This window comes from Pan troglodytes, chromosome 13 (assembly GCF_028858775.2).
Source record: "Pan troglodytes isolate AG18354 chromosome 13, NHGRI_mPanTro3-v2.0_pri, whole genome shotgun sequence".
NCBI classification, from domain to species: domain Eukaryota; kingdom Metazoa; phylum Chordata; class Mammalia; order Primates; family Hominidae; genus Pan; species Pan troglodytes.
This window is the reverse complement of record NC_072411.2, coordinates 79,379,073-79,401,120: the sequence shown is the minus strand read 5'-3', so window position 1 is coordinate 79,401,120 and position 22,048 is coordinate 79,379,073. Positions and strand designations below refer to the sequence as shown.

The following is a 22,048-nucleotide window of genomic DNA, read 5'->3' as shown; positions in this document are numbered from 1 at the left end:
GGAGTTATTTATATCCTACTGCTCAAGATCATCGCCAAGTTCTGATTTTTCACACACACAAAAAAATTGCAACCTCCAGCATAAATGGGTTAATGGTTAATATCTGGGCATAGCTGAAAAGTAGCAAAACAGATGCTGTTTTCAGATTTTTTATTTTGATTAGTAGCATCAGGGAACTGGTATGGTGAGGGTGGTTGGGGTTCAGAAAAGGAGAAGGAAGCTGAAAGAGGAAAGAAACATAAATACATGAGATGATAATTGAGAGATTCAAATTTTCTATATTTTCTGTCTTTTGAAAGAGACAGAATTTAAATTTTATGGAATTTCATTAGAATTTTTTTAATGAATGCAGAAAAACACCTTAAACACCTTAAAACATATCTAGGCTGACCCACAGAAGAGTAAAGCCAATTCCTGTCTTTTCTCTGTATCTCTCTGACACACACACACACACACACACACACACATCAATAGTTTCTGAGGATCATTTTTAATTTATTTTTATTTCTAGTGTACAAAAGCCTAGGATTATACTCCTTTTTATGTGTTTTAGAAGGGTGAGGTGCAATGTTAAGGAAATTAACTCAATAACATTTTACCTGCTAAGTGAAATACAAAATCTACCCCTACGATTAATAGTTTATACTTTTTTGTTGTCTTGCATTACGTGGATAAGTAAGGATTTTTTCCAAAAAAAAGATATACGTGTAGTTTGAGACCAGCATGGGCAAATGACAAAATCTCATCTCTACAAAAAACACAAAAATTAGCCAGGCATGGTGGTGCACGCCTATAGTGCCAGCTACTCAGGAGGCTGAGATGGGAGGATGACTTGAGCCCAGGAGGCAGAGTTTGCAGTGAGCCAAGATTGTGCCGCTGCACTCCAGCCTGGGCAACAGAGCCAGACCCTATCTCTAATTAATTAATTAATTAAAATTTAAAAATAGATATATGTGTATGATATGTATGGAAATCGGTAGGTTGGCGAGAATGAAAAAAGGCTGCACATTTTCAGGGAGCCAAAAGACAGAGAGCCTGAGAATAAAAGGGGACTGAGCTGGTTTCAGCTGCAAGGCCAGCAATCATTTCAGACAATAGTCTGCTCTTTCAGCTGAAAATACGGGAAAAGGAGTGGCACAAATAAATGCCCTCCTTGACTGTCCAAATATCTATAAGATAATTAAAGTGTCCTTCACCCTTTTTAATGGGAGCCCACTGCTTCGCTCTATGTAAATGAAGTTAGGATCCTTTCAAACAATACAAATAGGAGAAGGAGATCATATATATATTGTAATATTATATCATACATATATTACATAGAATGTTCTTTTCTGATTATAAAGCAATTCATGAGAAAAATATTAATAAAATATTTAAAATTAATGATCATTTTAGAAAAAAATGGGCATACAAAAAAGATTAAAAAGAAAATATTTATATTAATTAGTAAAATTAACCATTTTTTAAAATTTTTAAATTTTAAAATTAAAAAATTTAAAATTTAAAAAAATTTTTACTTTTAAAATTATTTAAATATATGACTGAATTTATATTGTAATTCTACTACCCAAGAGATATGCTGATAATATTTTGCTGTATTTCTTCCTAGTAATTTTTCTTTAATGCTACACTATCTTTGCCTAGGACAAGAAAATACTCCCATTTGATGCTTTCAGCACTGCTAGACAGTAAATGAATTAAAAACACTAAAATAAAAGAGACAGAAACAATAATTGCACCCAACTGAACTGTGGGAAGCTGTACCAGCCTCCACAACTAAGTATTCGAAGAAAGAAAACAGTTGTGAGAAATCAGCACAGTGCTGTGGAAAGAACACACAGAAGACTTGGTCCTAGTACTGTCTTACTGTTACTTCACTCCATGACCTTGGGAAAAACATTTTCCTTTTCTAGGATTCATTTTCTTTATCTCTAAAATAGGAGACTGCAGCTCAGCAGATGCACAAACATTATAAGGTATTTTGCCCTTTGCTGGAGACTAAGGATGATGGGCAGGAAGCTTCTAATCTAATCTAGTAGGTTTTGCAATTTAGAAATGAAAATTTAGGTAAAATTTTATGATATCCCTGAAATAGACCCTGAAGTTTAGAAGAAGATAATTTTCAAATTCTTGGCCTAATGAAGTGGACAAAATGCTACCAAAGTTCCTCAGACTCTGAAATTCTGTAATTTATTGTCACCAAAAGTCAAATGCCTAGACCAGTGTTGATCATTCTCATGCTGAGAGTAATTAGTGAATTTGCTCAGGGTCTGGGGGGACCCCAATTTCAAAGCAAATGGAAACCAGAGATGGTAGTTCTGTCAATCCAATTGTCACTTTATAGTCCCTAAATACCAAAGGCTAAGCTTTGGCAAAGTCGGGCAGTAAAAATCTACCCTTACTGCAAATCTTTCTCCTTCTGATCCTTCTCTCCCCAATCAGTTCCATTTCAATCCAGAAAGTCAGCAACTTTGAACTTTCTCTTCCGTCTGTGAAAACCTATTGGTAAGTGGTAGATATTTACGGCTTAGTAAATATATAAGTGTTTCTAAATATCTAAGTGTTTCTCCCAAGGATATTTATGTTAAAGTTTTATATCTAATTTTCTAATAAAAGTTTTTTCTCCCTATTGAGGGAATTGTTTTCCATTTATATAAAATTATTTTTAAATTATTTGTATAAATTTGAGGGGTACAAGTGAAGTTTTGCTAACATGGATACACTACCTCCTGGTGAGGTCTGGACTTTTAGTGGAACCCTCGCTGGAATAATGTTACAATGTACCCATTACATAATTTCTCATCCTTCTTCCCCTCCCCTCCCACCCTTCTGAGTCTCCATTGTCTATTCCACACTCTAAGTTCATGTGAACACACGCTACTTAGCTCCCACTTATATGTGAGAATTTTATGTTTCACGATGAGTAGGTGGAGAAGATGTATTTAGGGAGTAAGACAGAGGACTTTCTTAGGTTCCCTAAATTCATACGAGATATGGGGAGCCTTTGTCCAAGAGTATTTTCAAATTCTGAAACAATGAGGATTATGTCTTTAATATGGGCCTTTCCCCAAACACCACTAATAAGGACCTCTTCCTCCCTCTACTTGGAGCTGCATTTGAACGTAGTTTTTAACAAGTTACAAAAACACTACCCCCAGTTACTACAAGCCCTGAATGAAATGTAATAGCCAAGAATCCTTTTAAGGATTGGGTGCTGGGATTGTTTGCTTTCTCTTCTCTCTTTTCTTTTCTTTTCTTTTTTTTCCTTCGACAGGGTCTTGCACTGATGCCCAGGCTGGAGCCCAGAGCACAGTGGCCTGTTATCAGCTCTCTGCAACCTCTGCCTCCTGAGCTCAAGCAGTCCTGCCTGAGTAGTTAGGACCACAGACATATGCCGCCATGCCCAGCTAATTTTTATATTTTTTGTAGTGATGGTGTTTCACCATGTTTCCCAGGCTGGTCTCAAACTCCTGAGCTCAAGTGATCCGCCTGCCTTGGCCTCCCAAAGTGCTGGGATTACAGGTATTAACCATGTCCGGCCTTGCTTTGTTTCTGGTTTATAGTGAGGCTGAAAAAATTTAAGGAAGGTATCTCAATTTAAATGAATTACTAATTGAATGAGTAATTGATACATTTACAGATAAATGATTCTTCTACATCAGTGCTGTCCAGCAGAACTTCTATGATGATAGAAATGTCCTATAACTGTGCTGTCTAGTGGGTAACCACTAGCCCCATGTGCACTAGAAAAATGGCACTTGAAAGTCAGAAACTGAATTTTTAATTTTTATTAGCTTTAATTAATTTAAATCTAAATAGCTATATGTGGATAATGGACATCATATTAGTTAACACAGTTCTAGATGATTCTGTGCAGAGGCTGGTTGGTTGCCAAATATACTATTCTGACCCTGACAAGGGAACCCCATCCAAGTAGAGTGATTCACCTTTTTAATCTCAGGTCTATTATAATTATATTAGTTATCAAAACCAAGGCTATTGCTATTAACAAATGAGAAAATCTATAGAATTGCCATGGAAACCCTATTGGAGAAACACAGGTTTCCATGTCAACCCCTGTCCAGGATACTGCTACAAAATGCCCTATAAGCAAAAACTTCTGAAACCACAATGTTTTCTGACTAATGGAATTAGGAGACTGTGACTTTTGTTCATTGTTCTTAGGCAAGGCATTTGGGGCCCTTCCAAGAAGTAGTCTGAATATCTGTTATAAGGAAAGAAAATGATACAGTGTCTAAAGGCCCTTGACTGAAAAATTTGTTTTTTGATAAATATGTTTTTATCTAAAGGCTCTTTGTCAGAAATCCTTCCTTGGGATTATGCTTGCTGACTTTTCTGATATGTTTCTATTAAGAAAAAAAAAAAGAAAGAAAAGGAAAGAAAAAGCAGAAAAGATGAGAGAAAGCTTCCCATCAGTGTTTCAAATAAAGAAGTTTATGATGAGATGTTACCATTGACCCTTAATTTCTGCCCCGTTTGAAACACTAAGGGAGTCCAACCATTGTCCATGCCCCTTTTGGAATGGTTGTGATTTCCAGGGCCTTGGTTAACTATTACTCCTAGCCCAAATCCTGGTGAGCTCCACTAGCTGCAGAGGCCACCATTTGCAAGAGCAGATATGCAGAAGATCCCTGGCCAGCCTCCTCATAGCTACCTTCATTGCTATGTGGAGACAATAGAATCATTAAAAGTTATGGGCTGGACATGGTGGCTAACACCTGTAATCCCAGCACTTTGGGAGACCGAGATGGATGGATCGCTTGAGTACAGCAGTTTGAGACCAGCCTGGGCAACATGATGAAACCCTGTCTCTACAAAAAAAAAAAAAAAAAAAAATTAGCCAGCCTTCATGGCACATGCCTGTGGTCCCAGCTACTCAGGAGGCTGAGGTGGGAGGATCACCTGCGCCTGACAGGTCAGGGCTGCAGTGAGCCAAGATTGCACCACTGCACTCCAGCCTGACAGCGTAAGACAATATATCAAAAAAAATTTTTTTTTCATAGACCAATGGAACATAATACAGAACCCAGAAATAAACTCAAATACTTATGGGCAACTGATCTTTGACAGAGCAAACAAAAACATAAAGTGGGGAAAGGACACCCTTTTCAACAAATGGTGCTGTGATAATTGGCTAGCCACATGTAGGAGAATAAAAGTGGAACCTCATCTCTCACCTTATACAAAAGTCAACTCAAGATGGATTAAGGACTTAAATCTAGGACCTGAAACTAAAAATTCTAGAAGATAACATTGGAAAAACCCTCTAGACATTGGCTTAGACAATGATTTCATGACCAAGAACCCAAAAGCAAATGCAATAAAATCAAAGATAAATAGTTGGGACTTAATTAAACCAAAGAGCTTTTGCACAGCAAAAGGAACAGTCAGCAGAGTAAATAGACAACCCACAGAGTGGGAGAAAATCTTCACAATGTATACATCTGACAAAGGACTAATATCCAGGATCTACAATGAACTCAAACAAATCAGTAAGGAAAAACAAACAATCCCATCAAAAAGTGCGCTAAGGATATGAATAGATAATTCTCAAAAGAAGATATACAAACGGTGAACAAACATATGAAAAAATACTCAACATCACTAATGATCGGGGAAATGCAAATCAAAACCACAATGCAATACCACCTTACAAGAATGGTGATAATCAAAAAATCAAAAAACAGTAAATGTTGGTGTGGATGCAGTGATCAGGGAACACTTCTACACTGCTGGTGGGAATGTAAACTAGTACATCCTGTATAGAAAACAGTGTGGAGATTCCTTAAAGAGCTAAAAGTAGAACTAAAATTTGATCCAGCAATCCCACTACTGGGTATCTACCCAGAGGAAAACAAGTCATTATTCGAAAAAGAACATGGACATGCATGTTTATAGCAACACAATTTGCAGTTGCAAAATCGTGGAGCCAACCCAAATGCCCATGAATCAACGAGTGCATAAAGAAACTGTGATATAGGCTGGGCACACTGGTTTATGCCTGTAATCCCAGCACTTTGGGAGGCTGAGGTGGGCGGATCACGTGAGGTCAGGACTTTGAAACCAGCCTGGCCAACATGGCAAAACCCCGTCTCTCCTAAAAGTACAAAAATTAGCCAGGCATGGTGGCGGGTGCTTGTAATCACAGCTACTCAGGAGGCTGAGGCAGGAGAATCGCTTGAACCCGGGAGGCGGAGTTTGCAGTAAGCTGAGATCGCACCACTGCACTCCAGCCTGGGCGACGAGAGCAAGACTCCATCTCAAAAAAAAAGAAAAAGAAAGAAACTGTTATATATATATATATATATATATATATATATATATATATATTTATATATATATTTATATATAAATATATATTTATATTTATATATAAATATTTATATATATTTATATATAAATATTTATATATATTTATATATAAATATATATATAATATATATGATGGAATACTGCTCAGCCATAAAAAGGAATGAATTAATGGCATTTGCAATGACCTGGATGAGACTGAAGACTATTATTCTAAGTGAAGTAACTCAGGAATGGAAAACCAAATATCCTGTGTTCTCATTGATATGTGGGAGCTAAGCTATGAGGACGCAAAGGCTTAAGAATGATACAATGGGCTTTAGGGGACTTGGGGGGAAGGGTGGGAGGGGGCAAGGGATAAAAGACTACAAACAGGGTGCAGCGTATACTGCTCAGGTGATGGGTGCACCAAAATCTCGCAAATCACCGCTAAAGAACTTACTCTTGTAACCAAATAACACCTGTACCCCAGTAACCTATAGGAAAAAAAATTAAGTTATAAAGGTATATTTATTTCTATGGTTAAAGAAAAAATTCCCCTTGTTATAGAAAACTGAGGTGTCTGGAAAAGAAGCCTGAGACTTGGCTGTCCTGGGGAAGGATCCTAGGAGGCTGTGGTTGAAGAAACTTACATGAACCCACGTCCTTGGCAAGAGTGCTTGGTTTCCTGAATTGTTAGGAAAGTTGTTGAGAAACTGAGGACTGTAGTGAAGGGAGAATATTTGTTTTAGACAATAACAGATGATAGTATGAACAAAAACAGGTGGTGGCAATCAATTCCTAGTCGGGAGCCCAGAGAAAGGAATCCACATTTGGATCCTGTCTCAGTTTAATAAGATTCTTTGAAATGTAGCAGAGAAGGCTCCCTGTTGCCTTCAGTAAATGGCTTGCTTGCTTTTTTTCCCACTCAAATCTATACAGTATAAGCTTTTGGACCTTGCTTTCCATACTATATTAGATCAAAAGTTGCACTTAGAAAATCTCCATCTTATACAATCTCCTCACTTTAAGTGAGAAAACAAAGGTGCAGACTTGCCAAGCGTCAACCCGTTATTACTAAAATTCCTGTCCCAGAGCTTACTTCATATGACATGAAGTTCCTGTTTCCACAACAGCAGCCAAACCCTATCTGCTCCCTGTTTCCTTCTCCTTTTTGTAATGAAATGATAGAAGTTGGGGACTCTAAATAATTTTCACTGAGTGTATATAACCCTCAGAACCTTTATTATGCTTCACTTCAACAAATATTTACTAAGTAATTACAATGTCCAAGCCTTAGCACTACTAAGTTGTTGTTCCTCCAGCAGATAAGGGCCTCAAACATAGTTGCAGCTAAGATTCTCTCTAAAGGTTTATTTCATCTCCACCCAAAACAGGAAGGCCTGGGAACTTGTACCAATATATTTCTTTCTTTCTTTCTTCTTTTAAGATGGAGTCTTGTTCCGTCATGTTACCCAGGCTGGCATGCAGTGGTGCAATCTCGGCTCACTGCAACCTCTGCCTCCTGGGTTCAAGCAATTCTCCTGCCTCAGACTCCCAAGTAGATGGGACTACAGGTGCATGTAGCCACGCACAGCTAATTTTTGTATTTTTAGTAGAGACAGGGTTTCACCATGTTGGCCAGGCTGGTCTCAAACTCCTGACCTCAGGTGATCTGCCCACCTCGACCTCCCATAGTTCTAGGATTACAGGCACAAGCCACGGTGCCCAGCCAATATATTTCTTTAACTCAGTACAGCTAACCCATATTTACTTATCATCCTTTTCTTTCTAGCTGATTACAGGTTTCCTCTTTTCTTTTTTGTCTTCCTGGTATCCTTGTCTGTTCCCTCTGTTTAAAGTTTTGCACAAGGTTCTGGGAAAGAATTGAGGAATGCTTAGGGTGTGACCCCACAAGCCAAATCTTGCACAGTTTCAGTATACGGGGATTAAGAAAAGATCACTGATTCTTGACGTTCTGGTCTGACTTTGGGCTTGGTTCGAGAGTGTGGGGATTCTAGTGTAATGGAAAAGAGAATATAACTAAAAGTGGTGCAGATTTGCTAGTCTAAAATCTGGTCCCTGCTTAGAGATACTCTGATTCCTCTTACTGCTATGGAACAGACACCCACACCCACACACCACCCCAGCTGATCTTGTCACACACACACACACACCACCCCAGCTGATCTTGTCACACACACACCACCCCAGCTGACCTTGTCACACACACACACACACCACCCCAGCTGATCTTGTTATACAGACACACCACCCCAGCTGATCTTGTCTCACACACACACACCACCCCAGCTGATCTTGTCAAACACACACACACCACCCCAGCTGACCTTGTCACACACACACACACACCACCCCAGCTGATCTTGTTATACAGACACACCACCCCAGCTGATCTTGTCTCACACACACACACCACCCCAGCTGATCTTGTCAAACACACACACACCACCCCAGCTGATCTTGTCAAACACACACCACCCTAGCTCATCTTGTGTCTCTCTCACACACACACACCACCCTAGCTCATCTTGTCTCTCTCTCTCACACACACACACCACCCCAGCTCATCTTGTCATACACACCACCCCAGCTGATCTTGTCTCTCTCTCTCTCTCAATCTCACACACACACACACCCCACAGCTGATCTTGTCTCACACACACACACACACACAAACCACTCCAGCTGATCTTGTCTCTCTCTCTCACACACACACAGACACACCACCTCAGCTGATCTTGTCTCACACACACACAACCGCAGCTGATATTGTCACACACACACACAACCCCAGCTGATCTTGTTATACACACACACTACCCCAGCTGATCTTGTCTCACACACACACCACCCCAGCTGATGTTGTCACACACACACACACCACCCCAGTTGATCTTGTCTCACACACACATACCCCCCACACCAGCTGATTTTGTCACACACACACACAACCCCAGCTGATCTTGTTATACACACACACCACCCCAGCTGATCTTGTCTCACACACACACACACCCCACACCAGCTGATCTTGTCACACACACACACAACCCCAGCTGATCTTGTTATACACACACACCACCCCAGCTGGTCTTGTCTCACACACACACACCACCCTAGCTGATCTTGTCACACACACACACACACACCACCCCAGCTGATCTTGTCTCACACACACACCACCCCAGCTGATCTTGTCACAAACACACACACACCACCCCAGCTGATCTTGTCTCACACACACACACACCCCACACCAGCTGATCTTGTCACACACACACACAACCCCAGCTGATCTTGTTATACACACACACCACCCCAGCTGGTCTTGTCTCACACACACACACCACCCTAGCTGATCTTGTCACACACACACACACACACCACCCCAGCTGATCTTGTCTCACATACACACCACCCCAGCTGATCTTGTCACAAACACACACACACCACCCCAGTTGATCTTGTCTCACACACACACACCACACCAGCTGATCTTGTCACACACACAGACACACACCACCGCAGCTGATCTTGTCACACAGACACACACATACACCACCCCAACCGATCTTGTTATACACACACACCACCCCAGCTGGTCTTGTCTCTCTCTCTCTCTCTCACACACACACACACACACATGCATACCACCCCAGCTGATCTTGTGTCACACACACACACCACTGCAGCTGATCTCGTCTCACTCACACACACACACACAACCACCCCAGGTGATCTTGTCCTTGTCTGTCTCTCACACACACACACCACCCCAGCTGATCTTGTCGCACACACACACACACACACAACCACAACTGATCTTGTCTCTCTCTCACACACACACACCACCCCAGCTGATCTTGTGTCACACACACACCCACAAACACACATACCCACAAACACACATACCCACCATCTCACCTGATCTTGTCTCACACACACACCACCCCAACTGATCTTGTCTCACACACTTGCACTCACACACTCCATCCCAGCTGATCTTGTAAACACACAAACATACCATCCCAGCTGATCTTGTCTCACACACACATGCACACACTCACACACACACCACCCAGCTGATCTGTCAAGCCAGACTTTCTCTTCAGCTCTTGCCCTCCTCCTCCCAAACTTTCTTCCTTACTCTCTCCATCCCCATTGTCTCCACCCTAATACAAGTCACCCTCATTTCTTTGCCTGGATTCTAGGCAGGTCCCAGTAGCCTTCTGACTGGTCTTTGCCATCTATTCTTTTCTCTCTTTGATCCTTTCTCCATTTTGCACTCAAACTGACCTTTCAAAACTATGTTGCTTCCTGGTGTGTGAGGGTAATGACCCAAATCATGAATGGGGCCTACAAGGCCATGCACAAAGAGGCTTTCACCCACCTGCTTAGCTTTCTCACTCTTCATTGGCCACCCACACTGGTGGTGCTACCCTGAACACTCTTCCCCTGCCTTCAACCCCTAACTCCAGCTCCTGCCCTCACTCTTCCTTTAGCACTCAGTTCAAATGTGACTTCTTCAAAGAAGAATTCCTAATACTCCAGACTGTTAGCTGTTCCCCTAGCATCTTCACTTCTTTACACTGCCTATTACAGTTGTAGTTATGTAATTAGTTGCTGTTTAAACACTGTGTCCCTAGTCAGAATATAAACTTTGTGAACTCAGACGCTATGGCTGTCTTGTTCACTGCTTTGTCCACAGCATTTATCCCAATGCCCAGCACACAATGGGGTTCATTAAATATTTGATGAATGGATAGCAACATTCATGTTGTAGAGATACATATGGCCTCTTCCTTGACACGTGGGTTCTGGAACAGAAAGAACCTGGCCTGTCCTGTATCGTATTGTTATTCTTTTAACTTTGGTTTGGTTTGATTATTTTTATCCTCTGTGTTTTTACATTTTGTTTTGTAAAGGCAAGAAAGAACCCTCAAGTGGATTGCCTCTGGCAGTTGGAGCCACATCAGTGTTCTCAGAATACACCCTGTCCTTTCCAATTTCCTTCATATGCGGTAACCACCAACAGTCTTGGAGTAACAAGTCTTAAATTCTGATTCTCAGTCTGCTAAAGTAAGATCCCTCGTGGCCCCAACCACACTCCACTTTCTCTCTGAAAGCCTGTCTGTTCTTGTCAGAACTTCTCTCTTCTTGCTAAAGCATTTCACTTTCACCTCTGTTTAACAGTTGTATTTTCTAGCTTTTTATTATAGTTGTTTTGATACCCATCTACCCAACCTACTAAACTCTGTGCTGTCTGAGGGCAGGTACACTGAACTGTTAAAATGTCTGAATCACCTGTGTATTCTCAGCATCTAGCACAATGTTAGGTGTTTATTAAACACAATTAAATTTTTCATTAGTATAGTAGCAGAGTGACTGGGCTAAAGTCCTTTAGTTTTATTGTTTCCATTCATCAATTCCATCATATATTCTCCCTCGCTTCCACCAAGAAGTACAGAGAATAAAGATCCTATTTTCTTTTCCCTTCCTATGAAAGGTTTCCAAGATTACTGAGAAAGAAGAAAGTACTGAGGAGCCTTATGTAAGTAGAGAACAAAGAGAATAATGCCAATAAATACATACATTGTTTAAAGCCCTGCAGCTCTTCCTCAAATCAGATGATAAGAAGTTCAGAGTGCCAGGAGCATCTGGCAAAGGGCATCTGCTGAAACTGATGTCTCGGAAGAAAAAAAAAGAAAGAAGAAAAAGCAATAGTCTGTGTAGTGATAAATGGAACATTCCTTATTGTTGATTCTTAGAAAGACAGTACCATACATTGTATGCTTTATAGTGGAAATTATTTTTCCTAATGTGTAAACATCTAAAAATAATATATTCAGCCCAGGCGCTGTGGTTCACAGCTGTAATCCCAGCACTTTAGGAAGCCAGTGCAGGAGGATTACTTGAGGCCAAGTGTTCATTACCAGCCTGGGCGATACAGTGAGACCATGTCTCTACAAAAAAAAATTTTAAAATTAGCCAGGCACAGTGGCCCATACCTGTAGTCCTAGCTATTCAGGAGGCTGAGGCAAGGAGAATTGCTTGAGCCCAGGAGGTTGAGAATGCAGTGAGCTATGATCATGCAACTGCACTCTACCCTCTACCCTGTCTCAAAAATAAATAAATAAAAATAGCATATTTACTGAAAGCAAATATACAGACCTGTAAATATAGGTTCTAAACCCATTTCTGCCTCTATCTAGCAGGGTGACCTTGGTCAAGTCAGATTATCATCTATAGGTAGTTGTGCTGCATATGGGGCCTCTTGTTACAGATTTAAAAATAGAAACCCTCCTAAAGCAGATTCCTTTTATTTAAATCAGCCCTCATGGAACCAAATGTTGTCATGGGAAGGATACAGTCAGGCCATGACTGTCAATGAGAAACAAGATTGATGCCATTATTGAAGATATGATATGATATCATATCTAGGGAAACAAATCTTCTTATCAGTTGTTAATTAATTTCCATTCAGGTGTTTCTCTGTTTTCTTCAGTTCAGCTGGTACCTATTAAAAGCTTGTTACTCAAAAGAAATAACCTAATATGGCAGAATTGTGCCTCAGGAAACCTGTGCTTTAAATCTGACTGTACTACTACAAGCTGTATGATCTTAGACACTTTATAATAGTGACAGTTGCCACCTACTGAGCATCTACTCTCTGCTCACTGTGCTAGGCCCTTTACAGGTACTATTTCCTTTAGTTCTCACAAAGCCCGTCATGATAAATGCTATTAGCCTCATTATACAGATAACTCAAATGTTATTTGAAGAAGTTAAGTAATTTGCCACAGGTCACATAGCTGGTATAGTAAGTGAGATTCCAAAGTCCTTGCTTTTTTTCCAAAAAGCAAGTGCTTCTTTCCAAAGTGCTTTTTTGTGAAGAGTCCTGGGGGAATTGTTTACTCAAATTTTTGCAATCATAAAGTTAGGGAATTTAGTTATGTGACCTGCAGGAGTGATAGTAAATAAATGTAACTTTTTTGTTGACTTTTTATAGTGGATTTTTTTTTTTGAAACATGATATCACTCTGTCACTCAGGCTGGAGTGCAGTGGTGTGATCATGGCTATTTTTTGTAGCGACCGAGTTTTGCTATGTTGTCCAGGCTGGTCTCGAACTCCTGGGCTCAAGCCATCTGCCCACCTCGGTTTCCCAAAGTGCTGAGATTACAGGCATGAGTCACCACAGCAGGCCTATAATGGAAAATTTTTATCATACACAAGAATAGAGAGACTAATTCAGTGACCAATCCCACAGCCACAAAAATCGTCACTTCATAACCACTCTTATTTCGTCTATACCCATTCACTTTTCTCTTTACCTCAACACCCAATGGATTCTTGTGAAGCAGTCCAGCTATATTATTTGATCTGTAAATATTTTAGTATTTATCATGAAAGGGAAAGACCTTTTAAAAACATAATCCTGATCCTTTTGTAGTTCATGAGCGTGATGATTGGGTGTTCACATGCATGTGTGAGATGTGCCGCTGTTGAACCTTGTTATGATGTCAGCACATTACCCGTCTGACAAGAAAAAATAATAATAATACCAATACTATTAGCATACCTTAAAAATTAACAAGAATTCCTTAATATCATAAAATATCCAATGTTTGTGTTTCTTTCATTTTCTCCTTCTAAAAAAATAGCTTAATATATTTTAATAGCAAACTTACAGGAATAGCACAGAAGACAGACAACATTAAAAACCTGTACTTGCATGTAGGACAACTCAGAAAAGTACAGTGAATGCACAGAATCGACTGTATTATCAAATGCTACCAACATTATTTAGTTGCCATCAATAAGAAATTTGCTTGTTTTTAAAAAGTCCAAATGCTGGCATTGTCCAGAACATTTTAACAGGTTTATTTATATTGTTATAAAGTTGAACTGCTGGCCAGGTGTGGTGGCTCATGCCTGTAATCCCAGCATTTTGGGAGGCTGAGGCAGGCAGATTGCCTGAGGTCAGGAGTTCATGACCAGCCTGGCCAACATGGTGAAACCCTGTCTCTACTAAAAAATATGAAAATTAGCCGGGCGTGGTGGCAGGTGCCTGTAATCCCAGCTACTTGGGAGGCTGAGGCAGGAGAATCACTTGAACCCAGGAGGTGGAGGTTGCAGCGAGCCGAGATCGCGCCATTGCACTCCAGCCTGGGTGATGAGAAACTCCGTCTCAAAAAAAAAAAAAAAAAAAAGTTGAACTGCTGAAACTTGTTCACTGAAACATTTTGACTTGCATTAATGCTTTGTGTCCTTGCATTTTTAAAATTTGTTATTGATACACAATAGTTGTGCATATTTTTATCATACATGTGAAAATTTGATACATTCATATAATCAAATCTGTGTCCCTGCATTTATATTAAAAATTCATACACAAATGAATATGGAGAAATTGCCAATACCTGATTTCTGTCTTCTGTTTTTCCACTTGCAATCATTGTATGTAGGTACCATTTCACCTCATGGGAAAAAAAAATCTAACATTCACAACTACCAGTGTCAGGAAGAAGAGAGAGAGAGAAGAATGAAATGTTTTCCAGCACAGTGAATTCTTAAGCATGTTCTTCACATATGTGGTGTGCTAGCTGGATGTCTTTTGCCATAATTGTTACACATTTGGCATAGAGGACACATAGGTTGTTGTCTTCAAAAAGGCCAGCCAAATAGGCCTCCCTTGCCTCCACAAAGCACCAACAGCTGTGCTCTGGAAGCACAGATCTGTTTTGAAGTCCTGAGAAATTTCTTGCACCAGGTGCTGGAAGGGAAGTTTGCAAATCAGAAGCTTATGGACTTCTGATAATATTTAATTTTATAGAGTACCACAGTACCAGTGCAGCAGTACCTCAATGATGAAGTTTCTTCAGCACTCCAGTAGAGGGTGAACTCTTGCAGGTGACTTTTGTATCCAGTGACTTCTTGAATGCTTTACCACTGATAGATTTGTGGGCCATAGTATAGAAATCTTTCTCACCTCCTTCTCCTTCCACTGGAGCTCAGTGAGCTAGAGGCGGCTTGTAATCTCTCTCTCTCTCTCTCTCTGACAATTTGGTCATTAAAGATAATTTAAGATTTTCTTGCAGTTTTTTTTTTTTTTTTTGTATCCCAAGGTAGTATATTCCACTAGGGGTATACAGTCAAATTACTGTGTTCTAATATCACCGATAATCAAAATATTAAAACAGTTAGTTAAAACCAACCAGAATGGACAGCCCCCTGCTATGATCTAACCCTTTAGTTATTGGACCGTAAAGATGAGGGGTGGGAAAGGTAATATCTCAGGGCAGCAGTAGTTCACCAACCTATATGTTGTTTAACAACCCAACATTATTTCAATGTTTTGTTTTGTTTTGTTTTGTTTGTGACGGTGTCTCTGCTCTGTCACCCAGGCTGGAGTGCAGCAGTGTGAACACGGTTCACTGCAGCCTCAACTTCCTGGGCTCCACCTCAGCCTCCCAGTAGCTGAGACTACGGGCATGCACCACCACACCTGGCTAATTTTTTGTAGAGATGGGGTTTCACCCTATTGCCCAGGCTGGTCTTGAACTCCTGGCCTCAAGTGATCTTACTGCCTTGGCCCCCGAAAGTGCTGGGATTACAGGCGTGAGTCACCACACCCGGCCTGTTTCAAACACTGGGAATACCATCCTCTGCATACTGGCTTGTTACAAACCCTGGTATCTTTAAGTTCCATTCTAGCTCCAATAGGAATGTAAATAGTCACTTAATGGAGATACCCTTTTCCTGCTTCCTTACACTACTAGTCTTTATATACATAAACACACACACATATAAACTTTACAATAACACAAATGATTATTTTCTATAATTCTGGAAGTTCTGGCAAGTAAAATAAACAACAAAATAGAAATATGAGTTATGACTATTAGGAAACAAAATTATTAGCATTTAGAACAAATATAATTAGATACCTAAAACAAAACTAACAAAAAATTAGAATAAGCAAATTATGAGTACAAACTTGTAGGCCAAACAAGTCTAAAAATCTATTGTGGTGGCGCCAGCTACAGTGCTAGCAGACCTGGATCAATTAGTAATTATAAGTGAAGTTAAATATAATTAAATATATAATTTAAATATAATTAATTATATAACTTTCAGCTCTTCTGATTTAATTCCACTAAAATTCTTAAGAATTACTTGCTCTGGCAGATATCTGTGCTATTGCCTTCACTAATAGCACTCTTTCCTAAGGAGTAATATCCCTATCTCCCACCACCATCCACATGGCTACAGCCAGAAATTTTCTGTGTTTACGTGATCCTTCTTTCCTGGCCACACTTGATAAATCAGGGATAGGTGCACCTGATCTAAGCCAGTACAATAAGAGGCCTTCCTCTGGATTTTTCAGACTGGAATGAAGAAAGAGAGACAGCCATATGGTTCTTAAAGGACACTGACCCAAAGAGCTGTAGGTAATCATGTTTTCTGCTTCGGGCAGATTCTGTCTCAGATGAAGCTGATATGCAGAGACGGGCCAAGCCAGTTGTCAAAGGGAATTCTGATGGCAATGGGGTTTCTGAGGTAGAACTATAGTTCTGCTTATCTCTTGGTTTGGCTTTTTAACCCTTTTTTGGAACCCATAAGCCAATAATTTCTCATTTTTGCCAAAGAAATTCAAATTAGGTTTCTATCACTTGCTGTCAAAAGAATTCCCACTTCATTGACAAAAGGAAATGCGTAGAATAAATTTTCCACAAGTAACAGATTTATATTTGAGGCATGTTCATTTTATTGTATACAAATCTTTTCAATTCCCTCATTATTATCAACTTTTAAAAATTTGGAATGTTCACGGTTTTTCGATTATGTAATTTTAAAAAAAACTTGGACGTTCAGGGTCTAGGGTGTGGTAAGAGAGGCAGGAGATAAGTTTGGAAAGGTAAACTGAGATTAGAATATATAGGGCCTTAAATGTCATGTGAAGTTTAGACTTTATCCTGCAGGTAATGGGGATCCATTTGGCAAGTTTTCAAGCAGGAGAAGGATATGTTTAGATAAATAATTCTGGTGGCAATTTGGAGCTTCAATAAAATGAGGGAAAAATGAAAACAGCTTAATAGGTGCTTGTGCTGGAAACCTAATTACATAAAGATTATTCCAGGTGTCCAAGGCAGGGTTGATGAGAGAATCACCTAGGAAAGTTACACTGAAAATTGTCAGGAAATGGAAGGATTCAAGAGACATTTGAAAGATAGAATTGGTACTATTGAATGACCACTTGGACACAGGGGATGAAAATGAGGAAATATAGAAGGACTATGACTAGATGGGGATGCCATTAACACAAGAGAAGGAGGAGGAACGGATTTGAGAAGACACTATTCTTACTGAGTATCACCACTCACTTTTATGGTACTTCTAGCAGGTATGGAGCTAAAACGTATGATGTCCCATTGTAACACTCACATTATATCTTGGCAGGTTGTTTGTACTTTATTGGATTTGCTGCATAATGTAGGATGCCAAAGTAATCATTACGTTCTGGAACTTAGGAGTCCTACTTGGTCTCTGATGAGGAAGGCATTAACTGTGATTTCTGTCACATGCTGGTGTGTACTGATCTGGGAGAAATCTTTGATTTAATGAATAGAATTAAATGTAATTATAGCCAACTTAAAATTCTGTATATCACATATAGAGAATACCATTAACTCATTGTCTACTCTGCCTTCCTCTACTTTCATGATTAAGGGCAGAGGAGTTAAAATTTTATAGTGAAATAAAATTGGATAGATATGATAAAGTAATGGGAGGCTTACATTTTCAAAGTAAATATTTCTGTGTTCAAAGCAATTCATCAGAGGGCCACTTTCCCTGTACTTTCCCTGAAGAACTAAAAGCTCTTGTCCACCTGATTTCTAAAGCAAAATTATCAAATGCCAGCAATGTAACTTGTTCTGTGTTAAAAACAGAACTAGACACAGTCCTTATCCTTGAGGACTAGCTCACTATCATTCCAGTATTTTTTGGAAAGTGTGAAATTCCGATTTGCAGATGGTGACTTTGCCAAAATTGAAACCTTAGTAGCTCACATACACTTGTGTGAGTACCTAACATCTTTATAATTCTGACAACACTAATGAGCTACAGGAAACACTGGCCAAATTCTGCTTGGTTTGGTTTCCATTCTTTTGCACTGACCAATAAAAATATAAAGCAAGCCACATTTGTGATTTAAAATTTTCTAATAACCATATTTTTTAAAAGTAAAACATGTAAAGTACTTTTTAATAGGCTTTTTAAAAAACTTATTTTTAGAGCAGTTTTAGGTTCACAGCAAAATTAAGAGGAACATACAGAGACTTCTCATATACCCCTCGCCCCCACACGTGCATAGCCTACCCCATTATCAATATCTCCCACCAGAGTGGTACATGTTTTATAACTGATGAGCCTACATTGGAACACTCAAATTCTGTAGTTTACTTTAGGGTTCACTCTTGGTGTTGTGCATTCTATGAGTTTGGAGAAATTTGTGACCTATATCCAGCATTATAGTATCACACAGAGTAGTTTCACTGCCCTAAAAATCCTCTGTGCTCCACCTATTCATCCCTCCCTCCACCCTAACCCCAGGCAACCACTGATCTTTTTACTGTCTCCAGAGTTTTGCCTTCTCCAGAATTTCATATGGGTGGAATCACACAGTATGTACAGCCTTCTCAGATTGGCTTCTTTATGAAATTAATTTTCATACTGTATTTTCTTTAACCAAAATTGTTTAATGTGATTACTTTAACATGTAATCAATATTTAATATTACTAATTAAATACTTTACATTGTCTTTTCATACTGTCTTCTAAATATACACCAGATACATATCTATCTATATATCTCTCTATATATCTAAATATATAGATAGATAGATATGTATCTGGTGTATATCTATCTATATATACAAAATCTGGTAAATTTACACCAGATTTTGAAGACTTACAGCATATCTTAATTCAAACTAGCCAGATTTCAACTTGATCACCACATGTGACTAGTGACTACTATATTAGATAGTGCAACCTTAGATATGAGTCACAACTGGAGACATCTTTGAAAGAATTAAGCTGCCTGTCCCTTAATTTAACAATGAATACAATGTCCTTTACACTATTGGCCACTTACAGATGGAAGGCCACTCCAAGTCTAAGGGAGAAAGGTAATATGATGGAAATTACAAATATGCATTCTAATATTTAATCTTTTTTCATTCAAGCATCTATCCTGCCATTCAGTTTTCCATGCTTTGAAGAATGGAAAATGGTGATACTTTTCGGTCATGTTGAGTAATGGATTAGATAATAGGGAAGAGTGGAGTTGCCATTATATTGAATTTATTCTGAATTATAGAAGTCACGTGCTATTTTGGAGCGAGTGCCAGTTTAAGAGGAGGATTTGAGCCTTTATTCTGGTAGACACTATATGGCCTGAGACAGATCAAGTCAATTTTTTGGATATTTTCTTATTCTCTAAAATGAAATTGAACTAGTTCAGTGGCTTTTAAACCATACTCTGGGGAACGTAAGGGTTTATATGGGAAGAGTGAGAGTGAGGAAGGATTTAGGTGGAATTTTTCATGCACACACATACATACACACATACACACACATACACTGGCAGATTCAACCACTGCTGGATCAAGTTCATTGGATGTATATATTAATCTTCAGTGTAAGTTCCAGAGCTAATTAAAATTTTAAACATAATAACTAGATAATTTGATCATATCTACTTTCCTTTTCAATGATAATATCAGGTATAATGTTCACACCTTCTGGCCTATTTCTAGAGGTCCTTTCACGTACTTTTTACTCAGACTTCCTTGTGACCAATCTTAACCCTTCCAAGTCACTGGTCAAGTTACCAAACTATTAGCCACTGCTAATTCCAGGCAAACTGAACAACGAGATACATATTATTTCAGTTTCTGCCCATTTTGAGGATTGCCCCTTTTTTTCTTTTTCTTTTTCTTTTTTTTTTATAAATTGAGATGGGGTCTCGCCATTTTGACCAGGCTGGTCTCGAACTCCTGGCCTCAAGCAGTCCTCTCATCTTAGCCTCCCAAAGTGCTGGGATTACAGGCATGAACCACCATGCCCGGTCAAGGATTGTCCTTTCCCCTGGTCTTTCTGGGTCTTGGAGTGAGCTGTAAATGCTAAAGCAACCCACTTCAAGCCAAGAAAAAAGGATCTGTAAACCAGGATTTTAATTTTTTCCTCTCAAATCAATTGGACATAGTGAATACCCCATGAGACACTCACACGTAAGCTAGAGAGGGGCAGCAGTGTGACAGACGTAAGTAGCAGGAGAATACAAGCAACGTGCTCACTAAACTCACTCATCCTCAGGACTATCCAGGCCTGGTGAGTTATGAGCCTGAATTAACACCTGGATCCTGATAGGCAATTACGACGCAAAGTCACTTGGTGTCTCAGGGTTAGGTGTTCCACTGGGACCTAGTAGCAAGCCTCTAATATCCAAAGAGGTCCACCAAAATAGTACCTCTTCATATTGGTAAGGAGCTCAGGTACAACAGTTTATCTCTCACTTTAGAATTATAGCCAAACATGTTCTGTATACCACTGGACCCTTGAAAAATTCCCACTCGAGCGCTCATGTATTTTTTTCAAGGTATCCAAGGTATTTATTGCTTTCTACTCTTTTGTCCCCACTTGTATAGGATGAATAATCTGATATCATGTGAAATGAGGAAATAAGAAGCTTTCTGCTGACTTCATTTTGACCCAGGGTCCAAAAGGTGATGTAATCCTGTGGCAAGAAGGTAAAGCTATATTCTTGTCTGTACCAGATGAAAGTGAACTATCTCTGCTTCATCATTCACAACTGTCCTAATAAACGGCCACAAGTCCCTTTGTATTCCAGGAGGTAGACTCAAGTAGGCACTTCCTCGAGGGTACTCAGATTTCCTTTAACTGTGTCTGAGAACGCATTCATATCTGGAAATTGGATACCGTCTCTCTTTTCTAGACATAAAGGTTTTGTTTGTTTGCTTGTTTGCTATACAAATCAAGTAGGACCTTAGTGACTGCTTATTTATTTCAGTCCTGGGGACTCCATGATCAGTTAGTCACCTCCCAAGAATCCATGAGTCAGAGCATTCTAATTTTCACACTGACCTACTAACTTTCAACTTAGCCCCATGCAAATGTGCTACCTAGACCACGTCACTCTGGGATCCTGCCATCCCTCTGAAACTCAGTAAGCCAAATTCAACTGTAGCCTTTTTTCAGCATCATCGCTGGTCTACATGAAACGTTCTCTAAATCACTTTTATACTGACCCTTCCCTCATAGATTTGTTTCTCAAGGCCTTTGTAAAGAGTGTTTTCTGGACCTTTTTATGATTTTTATTTTAATTAGAGACAGGGTCTCGATATGTTGCCCAGGCTGGCCTCAAACCCCTGGGTGAAGTGATCCTCCCACCTCAGCCTCCCAAGTAGCTGGGACAGGTGTGAGCCACTGCAACTGGCTAGACCCTTTTTTGGAAGACAAAATTGAGGTGGGTGGTTGGGTCAGATATGACAAATCTAATCCAGCATTCCTGTCTCCTAAAATTTAAAATTTTGTTCATTTACATTTTACCTAAGAGATTTGCATCTCAACTTTATTTTGTATGACTCACCCCTCAGTCTAAATGTCAATGAACATTTAGCAGAGCAA

The 22,048-nt window shown here is 39.5% G+C and overlaps 1 protein-coding gene and 1 non-coding gene across 4 annotated transcripts in view; both read left to right on the top strand.

Moving 5' to 3' along the window:
- Window positions 1–22,048, top strand: part of NFE2L2 (NFE2 like bZIP transcription factor 2) — a 161,932-nt gene that overhangs the window by 32,429 nt on the left and 107,455 nt on the right. For all 3 annotated transcript variants that reach the window (XM_054679127.2, XM_063790592.1, XM_054679126.2), the window contains exon 2: window positions 21,049–21,150. The gene's annotated coding sequence lies outside the window, so the exon portion shown is untranslated. The remainder of the gene's footprint in view (window positions 1–21,048; window positions 21,151–22,048) is intronic.
- On the top strand, window positions 13,773–13,876 carry LOC112208507 (small nucleolar RNA U13). Its single transcript, XR_002942984.1, has one exon. It is a non-coding gene; the product is annotated as a small nucleolar RNA U13 (small nucleolar RNA).